At 48.2% G+C, this 14,383-nt stretch overlaps 1 long non-coding RNA gene across 22 annotated transcripts in view; it reads right to left on the reverse strand.

The window, feature by feature from the left end:
- LOC103348570 (uncharacterized) overlaps positions 1-14,383 on the reverse strand; it is a 226,909-nt gene that overhangs the window by 141,600 nt on the left and 70,926 nt on the right. Inside the window, exons 4-5 of one of the 22 annotated variants that reach the window (XR_016225715.1) lie at positions 4,610-4,695; positions 3,736-3,750 (exon numbers count right to left, since the gene is read on the reverse strand). The exons of 15 other annotated variants lie outside the window; for them this stretch is intronic. This is a non-coding gene — a long non-coding RNA (uncharacterized LOC103348570). 6 more of the 22 variants (XR_016225720.1, XR_016225714.1, XR_016225713.1 and 3 more) reach the window with 6 other exon arrangements.

Below are 14,383 nucleotides of genomic sequence, written 5' to 3' on the forward strand. Positions count from 1 at the left end.
GGAAGGAGCTCCTAGCTCCTGGCTTCCGCCTGGCCCAGTCCTGGCTGTTGTAGCCATTTGAGGAGTGAACCAGCAGATGGAAGTGCTTGCTCTCTGTGTTTCTCCCTCTTTCTAACTCCACCTTTTATTTTTTTTTTTTTAAGATTTATTTGAGGGGCCAGCACCATGGCTCACTTGGCTAATCCTCTGCCTGTTGCGCCGGCATCCCATATGGGCACCAGATTCTAGTCCGGGCTGCTCCTCTTCCAGTCCAGGCTGCTCCTCTTCCAGTCCAGCTCTCTGCTGTGGCCCGGGAAGGCAGTGGAGGATGGCTCAGGTGATTCGGCACCTGCACCCATGTGGGAGACCCGGGGGGGGGGGGGCCTGGCTCCTGCATCGGATTGGCTCAGCACCAGCCATGGTGGCCATTTGGGGGGTGAACCAATGGAGGGAAGACCTTTCTGTCTCTCTCTCTCACTGTCTAACTCCACCTGTCAAATAAGTAAAATACATATATATATATATATATATATATATATTTGAAAGGTAGAGTCAGAGAAAGGCAGAAGGCAGAGAGAGGTAAAGAGAGAAGTCTTCCATCCACTGTTCACTCCCCAGATGGCCACAACAGCCAGAGCTACGCCGACCTAAAGCCAGGAGCTTTAGGTGCAGAGGCCCAAGGACTTGGGCCATCTTCTGCTTTCCCAGGCCATAGCAGAGAGCTGGATAGGAAGTGGAGCAGCTGGGACTCGAACCGGCGTCCATATGGGATGCCCGCATCTCAGGCGGCGGCTTCACCCGCTACACCACAGCGCTGGCCCCATCTGCCTTTCAAATAAGTAAATAGATCTTCAAAAAAAAAAAAAAAAAGACTAGAGAAGAATGAGGAGGATTTGAAGCCTGCAGGCTATTTTTCCAGTAGCAGAGAAGGCAGCAGAAGCCCTGTGGCAAACTCCCAGGAAATGGGACAATCATCAGAGCCCAAATCAGCCCGAGACAGAAAACCCAATTGGGACCCACTGGCTGGTGACCGAGGTCTTCCCACTTCTGCGGGGCATCCCGTTATCCCTGTGGCTGCCTTCTTGAAGATGTCACTTGGTGCAGCCACACACACCTGAAACTATTAGCAAGAAATTCAACTCTGCAGATGAATCCCAACAGGGCCATCCAAGCAGTGAGAGGAGAAGCGAAATCGGGCTGACCCTGCCACCCCAGGGTTATCTCTGCCCAGCCAGCAGTTGCCATGGTGAAACTTGTCAGCCACGAGGGGAAGAAGCGCCAAGTGGCTGTCAACCAGCTCTCTAGTACACCAGCACCTTGGCGCCCAGGTAAAGAACAAGAGAACGTGGCTGATGCCACAGCTCAGATGGCACGATTCTATTTCTGTCAGGGACTCTTAGCCTGGGGGGGGGGGTCAACTTCAACAGCAATTGCCACAGCCTTTGGGTCTCCTGGAAGCTTGTTTATATTTGCTGTCCAAATAGACTGTGTAGGCACTGCTAGGGACTGAACCATGCATGCGTGCACACACACTGTCTTGAAGTCCTAACCAGCAGGATCTCAGAGTGACTGTATTTGAGGTGGGGTCTTTCAAAGAAGCAACTAAGGTATAATGAAGCCATCAGGGTGGGCCCCGGTGTGCTTGAGCTGGTTTCCTTCTTAGAAAAGGAGGCTGGGACGACACTCACAGAGGGGAGGCCATGCAGAGACCCAGGGCAGTGCACAGACCAGGGAGAGGCCTCGGAAGGCACTGTCCCGCTAGCCCCTTGGCCTCAGACTGCTGGCCTCCAGAATGAAATAATTCTGGTGTATGAGTCACACAGTCTGTGCCAACTCTGCCAGGAAGCCCTAGGAACCTCCTGCACATGTCCCCCAACAGAGTGTGGACAGCCCGCCCCCCCGCAACAAGCAGTGGACTTCTTCAAAGAGTCCCAGGCCCAGGGGATGCCTACCTGTGCCTGGGAGTCTCCAGCTAATTCTTCAATTTCTAATTTTCAGTGTCTGGAGGCAAAGCCCTGATCTTCTTGTGCTATTTCCAACGTTGAAACTGCGTGGAAATCTAATTACACCTTGTCTGTCTGAAGGTCTGCCTTCCCACAATGGCTCCTCCATGAGCAGTACCCTGAGATGCCTCAGACACCGGGGGCTGAGGACAGAGGAAAGCGACAAGGGGCCAGGCAGCCTCACTGAGCTGTAAAAGCTTTGACGATGTGATGCTTCCATCTGCTCCGAAACCTGGGAGACATTCAAGGACAATTATTGTTGGTCCCATTTGACGGGTGAGAAAGTGAAGGCATTGTCTGCCAGCTCTGGTGGTGGCCACACCCTGGTGCTTGTGTAAACCTCTGGTATGAAAGTGCACATGGGTGTGTGTGTGTGTTGTGTATGCAAATGCACACGCATGCTCTAGTGAGTTCACATGCATGCACTTCTGTTAAAACAGCCACCTAACTGGCCTCTCCCTTTCCTGTCCGTACTTCTCCAGGGGACATTTCTACAGGTTATGTCTGATCTTACTGCTTCTATAGTAAAATCTTCCAGTAACCTCCCTTTGCTCTCAGGGTAAATCTGAGATGCTGAGCACGACGTGGAAGGCCCTACACCTCCACTCTGGCCCATCGCCATCCATTCCCCACTCATACTTTCCTCCCGAAACATTCTGCTCTGCGTTTCATCAAGCCAGCCCCTTCCCATGTGTCATCTCAGCTTAGGCAAAACGTATTCTAGGAAGCCCCAGTCCCATGAACTGGCTTCAGTGTTCCTCTGGGGGCCCTCAATGCCACCTCTGCTTCCTTGCTACTGGCACTGTCTTGTCATGGTTGGCTTGTCAGTCTCCTCACTGGAATAAGAACTTCATAGATACAGAGTCAGAGCCTTGTTCTCCAACATTTCACAACACATCGTATACAGTAGGTGCTCATTCAGTAGTGGCTTGCGTTGCGGTCAAGTTGGGCAGGGGCAGATGCCATCCTTCTTTGACATTTGAGTGTTTCCATGGTTGTAGCTCACACAGGAGATGAAAAAACAAACTCTGAGCTCAACTCAACCCAAGGCTGACCTTCAATCAACCATGGGCAGAGGAACGACAAGGCTGGACTCCAGTTGAGGGGCCACCTCCCTTCCCTGGTCTCTGGATAGGGAGAGAATTTGCCTTCATATCACCCCCTTCCACTCTGAGTATTCACGATCTATCAATGAAATTCAGCCAAAGTTTGGATGAAAGACGTTGGGGAGACATACTACTCAGCCCAAAGGTAGACACTGGGGGGTGGCAACCAACCATCCATCTACCCACAAATATAGACAGGGAATCCACTGAGAGAATGTTTCTTTTACTGTAAGTGGCCCCAGCTCTGTGTTCACCTCACCAGCAAGGTGACCGTCCAGCCACCCCATCTGCAAAGCAGCCCCAGAAGGGGGGAAGCAAAGGAGAAACATGCACCCATTCCCTTTCGAGAAACCTCTCCAAAGCCACGCCCAGCGCTTCCTGCTAGCAGCCCACTGACCAGCACTTAGACACCTGTCCACACGGTGCTGCTAGGCAGCCTGGGAAACATTTTCTTTCAGGCAACCGTGCTTCATGAGAAGTCATTTTATTATGGAAGCAAAGACGACTGGGTATGGAGGTACAACTGGAAGTCCCCTGTCGGACATCCTCAGGTATCCATGATCGACCCAGGCTACGCTGCACGTCAGGTTCCACAGAAGTCCTTGGCATGGGTGACAGCAGCAAGAAGCAACCATTCTTCATTCCAAGACTTCTAGGGCCCACTGGGGCATGACAGGAGCCATGATGGGAAAAGTGGGAATCTGGGGACCTTCCTTCAAACTCTCATCTGTCCTCCTCCCTTTCTCCTACACCATATTACCTGCAGTGGGAGGCCTCAGGTCTAATAAAAAGATCACTAACTCAGGCCCAGGAGACAGGGGTTGGGATCTCAGATAAGCCACTTCCTAGCTATATGGCCTTAAAGCATTTAGCCTATCAGGTCTCATTTTCTCATCTGTAAAATGGGAATTATAAAGATCTCCTGGGATTGTGTTCTGGTCTAGCAAGGGCTCAACAGATGGGAGCGACAATCACCATGGCGCCTCACTCCACCCCCGAGGTCACTGTAGCTGACTTCTGCATACTGCCCCATAAGCGGAGTTTATTACAACAGCCTCCGTCCCAGGGCTAAGCCACATGGCTTTCACAGAATCGATCTGTTAAGCCACCAACATAAGCAGACAGGCTATAAATAAAATGACCCAAGGACTGTCTCACATGGAAGGGGCCTCTAGGTTTAGCGTTTGTTTATTGCCATTATTGTGATTGCTAATGATGGCTATAACTGTCGCTTATCCAATGCCCCTCTGTGCCAGGCACTGTCCCTTTCCCAGGGGAGCAGACAGAATGAGTGATTTGCCAGCACTCACCTGAGCCGGCTTCTTCTCTGTTCACTTGCTTTGTTTTTATAATTTTTAACGTGGAAAATCGCCCTTAAACCATCGAAGTGAGAACGACCTGTGATCACACAGCTTCCTTCTTTTGAAGTCTCTAATGAAAGGCTAAGTGAAAGCCTCTCCAGCCCTTGAGACCCCGCCCTCCAGAGATAACCACCGTTAGCAAATTGTTTTCCATGCTTACACGGCTTAATGTTCTCTAAATTGTCATTCCCACTCTTTCAAACAAGCCATTTCAAACAGGAGGAGCAGAAACTGCTGTGTTTGAACCTGCGGGTAGAAAGAAATGACTTCCACTTTGTATCCACTAACTTCCGTGAGCATCTCTCTCCCGTTCACTTATCTCATTCATTCATTCACTTATTTATGCAAACATTAAACAAGCTCCCCCAAAACTAGCTGGGCACCTGGGTTAGAGAAAGCCAATATGAGGGGCCGGTACAGTGGCGTAACAAATAAAGCAGCCACCTGCAGTGCCAGCATCCCACACAGGCGCCCGTCCCAGCCGCTCCACTTATGATCCAGCTCTCTGCTAATAGCTTTGGAAAACAGGAGAAAATGGTCCAAGTCCTTGGGCCATGGGAGACCCAGAAGAAGCTTCAGGTTCCTGGCTACAGATCGGCCCAGCTCTGGTGGTTGCAGCCATCTGGGGAGTGAACCAGTGGATGCAAGACCCCCTCTCCCGCCTCTCTGCAACTCTGCCTTTCAAATAAATAAATAAATCTTTAAAAGAAAAAGAAAGGCGTATGATTATTATCCTCTTTCAGAAAAATCACCAGCCTGGAGGGGAAGCCTGCCCCCCCCATTATAACACACAATGCAAAATCCATAATTAAGATGAATGTGCAAATGGGGAAGGGGTGGGAGTTTGGCCTAGTGGTTGGGATGCAGGTTGAGACACACACACTGCATATAGGAGCTCCTGGCTCTGCTTCCTGACACCAGTCTCTTGCCAACACGCACCCTGAGAGGCAGCAGTGATGGCTCGGGTAGTTGGGCCCCCGTCACTCATGTGTGGAGACCTGCATTGAGTTTCCAGCTCCCGGTTTTGGCCACAGCTCAGTCCCAGTTGTTCCACGCAGACATCTGGGGTGTAAACCAGTGGATGAGAGTTCTGTGTTGTGTGTGTGTGTGTGTGTGTGTGCGTGCACACACATGCGCCTTTCAAAGGAAGGAAAGGAGGGAGCGGGAGAGAGGAGTTTTTCCTTTTGAAGAACAATGTATTTATTTATCTGAAAAGCACAGTTTCAGAGACAGAGACAGAGAGAGATTGATTGATTGATTGATTGATCTTCCATCTGCTGGTTTACTCCTCAAATGGCTGCAATGGCCAAGGCTGGGCCAGGCCTAACAGGAGCCTGGAACTCCATCTCGGTCCCCCACATAGGTGCAGGGACCCAAGCACTTGGGCTATCTTCTGCTACTTTCCCAGGCACATTAGCAGAGAACTGGGTTGGAAATGGAACAGCTGGGGCTCAAACTAGTGCCCTTATGGGATGTGGGCATCCTAGCCAGCTGTCTAACCCACTGTGCCACAACTCCCGCCCTGAAGGACATTTATTTTTTAGGGTGGAGAAGGCCCAGGAAAGCAGGTGCTTGAGGTTAGAACTGGAGACTTCACTGAGTGTTCAGAGAGGAAGCAGAGGTCAGTAGGACAGAGTCCAGCGGTCTCTTGTGTGTTGAGAATGTCATGGAATGACACAGAACAGGGACAGGGATGAGGCTGGACCAGGCGCTCGGTCCCTGAATTGTGTCCTTAACTATTCACAGTGCATCTGACACTCCAATCTGGCAGCAAAGACTCTGGTTCTTGAGGCAAGACAGATGCTCAACCTGGGTGAAAACGCTATTGACAAGGAGATGTCAATATTTTAAAATCCACCCCCAGGAACAGTATCTGGCCATTTAAAAAAACAACATCATTTTGTGTTACATGTTACAATGTGGATGAACCTTGAGAACATTATGGGAGGAGAAGAGAAGCCAGGGACAATGCCACAGCTCTTTGCTTCCGTTTCTATGACATATCCAGATCAGGCAAATCCATAAAGATGCAAAGCTCACCAGTGGCTGTCTTGGGGGCAAAGGGGTGCTGGAAGAAAATGGGGAGAGACTGCTACTGGGGGTGGGCTGGGGGCACAGAGGAAAGGCTGCACAACTCTGGAAGTGCTGGAAATTATTGCAATGTATGCTTACCTGGGTGAGCTGTATGGCACATGAATTATATATCAATAAAGCTGCTTAAGAATCTTAACTGAGAAGAAAAAACCCTCCATCATTAGAAAGCAGTATACTCCCGAGGACTGCCAAAAATAAGCACACCTTCAAGATCAGCTTTCCCTCTGCCTCCCAGCGAAGAGAGAGAAAAACCGCCTTTTGAAGCTGGGTTACCGTGAGGGCTCATTAGTTGTCAACAACCCAGTCTAATTTGTTTTTGCCCCTGTTTAAATCAGAGGTTACTTAAGTTCATGGAAGAACAGAATGAAAAGATAAATTTAGCTTCATGCAAAATACTTTGAAATCCACGTCTATGAGGATTTTCTAAAAGTTCACAAAAATGTACATTGTGACAAAAACAGATTTCAAAATGTTTCTGCACAAAAATAAACAATTTTTTTTTGAGAGGTAGAGATACAGAGAGTGAGAGACAAAGATAAAGGTCTTCCATCTGCTGGTTCACTCCCCAAATGGCTGCAACGGCCGGACTGGGCCAATCCAAAGCCAGGAGCTTCTTCCAGGTCTCCCACGTGGGTGCAGGAGCCCAAGCATTTGGGCCACCTCCCACTGCTTTCCCAGACCATAGCAGGAAGGGGGGTCAGAACAGAAGCAGCCGGACTTGAACCAGTGTCCATATGAGATGCCGGCACTACAGGCGGAAGCTTTACCCACTACACCACAGCACCGGCCCCACAAACAACTTTTTCCATGAATTTTCTGAAGTACCCTCATGAACCCATCCTGTGGCATGGTAATGACCTATTTGCTGGCTGCTTTCCCTGTGTCTCTGTCCTCTCGCAAGCCTAGCGCTGGACAGCACAGAGCACGGCAGAGCGCTGCAGCTCAGGTCGCACTACTGAGCAGACAGGAGTGGACACGGCAGCTCTGTGGGGCCACGGGGCTGTCTCACACCAGCATCTGTCTTCTCCAAGAATCTGCAGCCCCAGGTCCAGTGCAATTTCTCCTCCTCTCAAAACGGGGCTGCAGAAATGACGCTAAGTAGCCAAATGGCAGGAGGGATGATGGGTTTCACAAACACTTTCCTTCTTCTAAATTACTCCTTCCCACCCCACCACCCCAGCTGCTTCTTAGCTACAGAAATCCTTGTCACCCACCCATCCTGTTGACAAAGAGCAGAGCAGCTCATTAAGGACCAGGTTTGCAGGTGACTGAGCCTCCCCGAGATTCGCAGTTCATCCTTGGAAAGCAAACTCCAATTAGCAATCTCGGCAGCTTGTTTCATTTCCTGGCTGCACATTGCTCGCTCTTGCTGCTCTTGCTGCTGCTGCTGCCATTACTGTCTCTGAGGATTTCAAATCCGGAGACTTGGGGAAATGTGTATGTGTGCTGTTTGTTCATAACCTACGGAGGGGACCTTGCACTCCGTAGAGGTGAGATCTGAGACGAGGGACTCATTGACACACTGAATACTCTATGAACCAGGCCTTGGGCCACTCTCTTTCCATATATGAGAGGTGGGATATTGGTCCCATTTTACAGATGAGAAAACCGAGGCTCATCTCAGAGAATGTCATCCTTTTCCCTCAATTACCCAAGTCAGAATGCAGAATCATTCTCAATTCCCATCTAATCAGTTGTACACTTTTTCCCTTTGGCTTACAAATTAGGTCTGAATCCACATGTTCTCTCCGTGCCCCCTAGCCACTGGGCTGGGTCTCAATCGCTAACACGCAACAAGCAGTTACCGACTGGCAGACAAGAAGCTCTGTGCCCAAGGACCTGGGACACACATGAAAGGACACAAGCACTCCATGGAAAATGGGAGTAAAAGAACATGAGGCCAGCCTTGTGGCCCAGTGGGTTAAGCTGTAGCCAGACACCGGCATCCCCTATCAGAGATCCAGTTCAAGTCCCGGCTGCTCCTCTTCCAATCCAGCTCCCTGCTAAAGCACCTGGGAAGGCAGCAGATGATGACCCATGTGCTTGGGCCCCTGTACCCACTGGGGAGACCTGGCTTCAGCCTGGTCCAGTCCCAACCAGCTCAGCCATTTGTGGAGTGAACCAGTGGACAGAAGATCACTTTCTCTTTTTCTCCCTGTCACTCTGCCTTTCAAATAAAATAAATCTTTTAACAAAAGATACTTATCAGTGCAAAAAAAAATGAAATGCATGCATAGTTTTGTCATAATATGCATTGTCCTTGAATAGTTTGACTCTCTCTCATAGAAACAAAACTGACAAAGATCCTAGCACTCAAGCAGCCATCTTTCTGTCAGTCTCTTGCCTAGATTACTGTTATATCCTCCAACTGGCTCTCCCTCCTTCATCCTCCAACACTAACCATTCTCCACAATGCAGCCAATTTTTCCAAAATAAAAACTTGATCATGTAATTCTCTTCTTAAAATTGTCTGAGGGGCTCCTATTGCTTTGGGGATTAAGGTTGATTCTCCTTAATACAGTTTACAAATCCTTTTCATGACCTGGCGCTCGCTCGCTCACTCTCTCTCCACTCCCACACTGTTCCCCTCTCTACTGCCCACTCCATATTTTGCTTTCTTCCTCATGAACTTTTCTGAGTTTATGTTGAAGCCTTCGATACCCTCCTGTCTCCAGCCCCCGACTTCTCTGTCTAGCGCATGAATCCCTTCGTGTCTCTCACGTTCGGTCTTTGCTTTTGACCTCTCTCTGCACAGTCTATGCGTTAGGAGTATCTGCTAGAAGATCTCCTAACAGTGGGTCTTCCTCACATGGGTGCCACCTTTTTGGTGCTGTCTTTGCCACTAGATTACATCTTAGAAGGCAGGAATAGTGTCTGTCCTGCTCATCCTTGGATCCATAGCACCAAATTCATCTCTAGTATTTGTAGAATGAATGTGGAAGAGGAACAGGTTTCCATTTCATAGCTAGTAAAGAACAGGAATAGGATTTGAACTTCGAACCCCACTCTTAATCACCAGACTCCACTGGGAGGGATACTGTTAAAACACGGGAGAAGTGAGATTTGCCAAGAATAGACAACTACTTATCACAAATCTTCCTGATCAAAAGCAGAAAACTGGTCTGGTACAGACAGGGAAAAGGAACAAACATAAGCTTTGGTGTAAGTGCTTCATCATCTTAGGACTTAGGATTGATCAACTTGAGCTCTGGTTATCAAGGGAGTGACAAAAACACAGAACAGCCTAATTAGGATGGACTTTTAGACATTGCTTGGCTTTCAGCTCCATTAGAAACGGTGAAACTGGAGTCCTGAAGTGGGGAGGGACATCCTCTCCCAACTTATCACAGTCAGAGGCAAATTCTGGCCGAGAGACAAGGGTTTCTGACACCATATTCCATGCTTATACCATGTGCATCACTGCGCCTGGGGGAAGTCTAGGTGCTTAGATTTCATGAAATGGTTCAAAAGAAAAAAATTCTAAATGTATTCCTGTTAGAGCTGTGATTGTGGAAAAGGGGTCCTTAGATAAAAAATTCCTCTCCATGAAGGCAAAATGAGTATTGACACGACCAGGATGAGCAGAGGAACCATCACAGGCCATTTCAGGAAAATCGACTGTTTTATGTTACTCATATCCCAATAGGACAGAGAAGGAGGAAGATAAAGGAAACCTCACCAAGTTTCAGGGCTTCTAACAGCCACCTCTACTGAGGAGGAAATAGAGAGGGGCTTGTGGGAATACCAAGTGAGCTCCATCCGTCTGCAGCTCACCAAGCATTCTAAGCATATTGCATGCCTTAGTCCACTAAGCACTCACAAGAATCTAATGGGACATTTGCCCACCATTGTACAGACCAGCTAGCTGGCACGTGAGTCTGACTTCAAGGCTGGGATTCAGAAACAAAAAACTCTGTTAACTCTTGGTCATTAGACTTCTTGGCCCAAAGCTGGATGGTCACTTGTTAAATACCACCTGAGTCCAGACTATGCCATCTTCCCCACCCAAGGGAGCTCCCAGTCAAAATAGGAGTGACCTCCAAGGTCCCTCAGAGGATGCTTTTACCTGGAGATGTTCACAGGTCATGATAGGTGGTGCTTAGGCCACATTCTAGAATGTTCTCATCCATTAAGGACAGTGAAAACAACCACTGGGCACCTACCACATGCTTTCCATAGATAGCCTTCAGTTTAATGTAGCTGACCCCAGAAGACCGTTATTATCCCCATCTTTATTTAAACCAGGCAGTGTGTCCAAGATGGCTGGTGTCACCGGTAGGATTCACACCTAGGTCTGCCTGTCTCCAAAGCTGCTGCCCTTAACCATGACAGGATACTAAGTAGCTACAGCATAAGCAGCACCCAAATGGTACCACGTGGGGAGGACACAGTGCGTGTGAGATCAACAGCCCTGACTTCTGTGTCTTGACTTCATCTGTCAGAAAACACCTGTTTCCCCCTGGTGATTTTAAGGTGAACTCAAAACATTTTGGAAATTCGCAGTGTATGAGTGTAAGTTCTTTTCTCTGCTTTGAATTATTATTCTTTGTCCTTGGGAAGAAATAAAGGAGGGAGATGCAATTTGTTGCTAAGCCCTGAGCTGGAGAGACTACCTCGGAGAGGACTGCCAGTGTGGAGAGAGGTGTGCACTCCCCCTTCCTCGGGCTGAGACCTCTCCCTCCAATTTGCATAAATGCAGAACCCTGAGAAGCCAGCTGGACTGACCTGCAGTTGAGTGCACTCAACTCCTTCTGAGACCTTCACTCCCACTCGCCGCTAGAATCCTTAGTGGGATTAAAACTGTAGAGACTGCAAAAATTCAACAACAATCTGTGGCCTCTAAAGAGCAAATATCAGCTCATTATATCCCAGCAGGCATTACCCGCCCTGCGATTCCAAAGCAGAGACTGAGCTAGTTAGAGATTCCTGCAGAGCCAGTTAAGCTGCAGCCTTTCGAGTTAACAGAGCCTCCCTCAGTTTCCTCATCTGCAAAAATGGGGACCATTGTGACCTTTGTGTAGGAGTGCGGCATGATTAAATAACTGATGCATTGAAATCCCGGACATAGAGGCTTGCACTATGTCAACATTCTATAAATGGCACTGTGGGGGTTGACACAACCCATATTAAGATGGCTTAGCAGTTAAGGACCTGGGCTTCGGAAACTGACAGGCCTGGGCTCCATTTTGTAGTTGTGTGGCACTGGACAAGTGTGGAAATACTCTATTTCTCTTCTATAGCATGTTGGGGAGCGCAGGACAGAACATATCTCAAAAGGCTGTTGTGAGCACAAAAGGAGTATGCCACACACCTGGGTCAGCACTTGTGCAAGTCAGCTCAAACCACTACAACAGACTGGGCAGCTTCAACAGTGGATGGTTTATTTTCTCCCGTTTTTGGAGGCTACAAGTCCAAGACCAAGATGTGAGAAATTTTGATTTCTGGTGAGACCTCTCTTCCTGGCCTCCATGGCTGTCTTCTTGCTCTATCCTCAACAGGCCTTTCCTGGGTGCAGGGGGTGGGGGGAGTTCTGCTTTCTCTTTCTCTTCTTATAAGGACATCAGCTCGGTCAGATTATAAGGCACCACCCCTATAACCCAAGGGCTCCATCCCCAAACACAGTCACACTGCGGGTTAGGGCTTCAACATGTGAATTTTGGTGAGTTGCAATGTAGTCCATGACAGTGATCAAACAACAGAACCATCTTGAGCAGTCCATCAATTGGTAGAAATAGCTAGAACTAAGATATAGAAGAACAAAGCCAGTCGGGTAGGTTCCTCCCGCAACGCAGATCATTATTCCTGTTCCCCTCCAAGATGCACCAAGAGCTCCAATCCATGAAGACCAGGTGCAGTAACTTCTAGTGGATGCCAAGGCATGGGGATACTTTGACTTGTGATAACCTAAAATGTCAGTGATGTGCCATCTGTCTTCTCTCATGACCCTTTTCTAAAATTCCTGCCTACAGCTCTCAGACCAAGGTGAGAGGAGGCCACTCATTCATAGAACCACCTGAATATCGATTTGCTTGTTCCTAGAGACTGGTGGTTTTGCTAGAAAGCAGAATATCTTGTCAGCACAGTTGGAATCTGGGACCTCAGAGATCCAGAGAGCCTGTAAGATTCCTCAAGAGGAAAATCATGATATTGGGTTTCTGTTTATTAGCACAGTAACAACTGGTGCTGACTGAGCATCTGCTATGTGTTGTCTGCAAGGCAGTGTCTGAGAGCTTTATCAGGATTGCTTCACAGTCACTCCATGCTGGTAGCTATCAATAAAGAAGAGAGAGGTTGTACTTTCCATGAGATATTTGGCAATGTCTGGGGATTATTTTGGTCATCACAATGTGATCAGAGGCCAAGAGTAATGCTAAGCACCCTACAATGCACAGAACAGCCCCCTGCAGCGAAGAATGGCCAGGCTCAACATGTCAACAGCTCCAAGGCTGAGGACACACTGCTCTGCAAGGGAGCTACTCATTCCCATTCTACAGTGAGGATGCTCAATGTGGCAGGAATCCAGCCATCAGCTCCAGATCCCAGAGGAGGCAGGATCTTAATCCTGGTGAGACGGACTTCAGAGCCCCACGCTTTCCCAGTCACCTATAGACAACCATGATCCTGCTTGCAGCGTAGTGCTCCATCTTCACCAGAGCCACTGGGGTCTGAGAGTCTTAAGCCACATGTGGGTGCCATGTGCCGACACTAGGAGCCAATGCACCCCATTGCAAAGCACTGTCAAGGTCTTGGAAGCTTCCATAAGAGGAAAAGAAAAGAAACTGATTCATCGATTTGCCAACTGTTTTCGCCCCCAGCTGCAGCAAACACAGGTATTTCCAAGTCTACATTATATTGAATCTTTGGGACTGGAAAAAAAAAAAAAGGCAAATCCGCTTCAGGTGCAGCACAGGAGAGAGGAAAGCGTTTCCGAAGGAGAATGATTCACACTCCCTTTCCATATTCATCCTCACGCTTCGGATCAAAAAGTAATTGCCAATTGTTGTCAAGTTAAGAGAGAGGTAACTGCATAGGTCAAACTTCCTGAATTCTTATTCAAGAAAATTTTCCATTTCCCAAACTCTCATCTACAAGCCCAAACCTAAGAAAGACGTGCTGCCTAAAGGGGCTTAGGAAACAAACGAATTTCTTTCTACGCTCCTTTGTCCATCAGACTAATTATTTCTCAACAAAGACATGAGGTTTCCTTTTAGTGTCTGCTTGCTTCTTTCTATGAAAGGAGCATTTCTTTAAAAAAAAAAAAAAAAGTGCATCCTGGACAAGGGAGATCAAAAGAGAGGCACGTGTCCAGGGTGAGTAATATTTCTCTGTATTATTTCCAGTTGAATTTGCTTAAATCTCTCCTATTTTACTACTTGTCATTATTTGAAACCTCCACCTTGAGTTATGGCTGGTGAGGGAATAAGGAGGCACTCCCGTGAATGCTACTGTGTAGCAGAGGATGAAAAAAGACAAAAAAAAGAGGCCAGGGTGACTGATGCATAAAGAGAATACAGAGGAGGTAACTGTTTTATCTCAATCATGGTATTGATACGTCTGTATTAGAGGCATGCAGGAACTGTGTATGCAAACACGAAAGGGATCATTCTAACAGAAAATCAACGTCGGGATTAAAATGGGTTTATGAAGTTATGTCAAGTGAGCCGCTTTTATCTCTTGCCTCAGGATTACCCCTAGAGGCTCTGCACGTTGCAAGCGCCCTTGCATTTCCTAGCACACTCGAGCATGGTGGGTTAGCCACAAAAAAGAGAGACGGTGATGCAAAGATGGAAATGGCCATGATGAAAGCCAACGCTGACTGAGCTTTGCGTGCCAAGCACCC

This window comes from Oryctolagus cuniculus, chromosome 19 (genome assembly GCF_051225735.1).
Source record: "Oryctolagus cuniculus isolate XC-2025 breed Fujian yellow rabbit chromosome 19, ASM5122573v1, whole genome shotgun sequence".
In the NCBI taxonomy this organism is placed as follows: Eukaryota; Metazoa; Chordata; class Mammalia; order Lagomorpha; family Leporidae; genus Oryctolagus; species Oryctolagus cuniculus.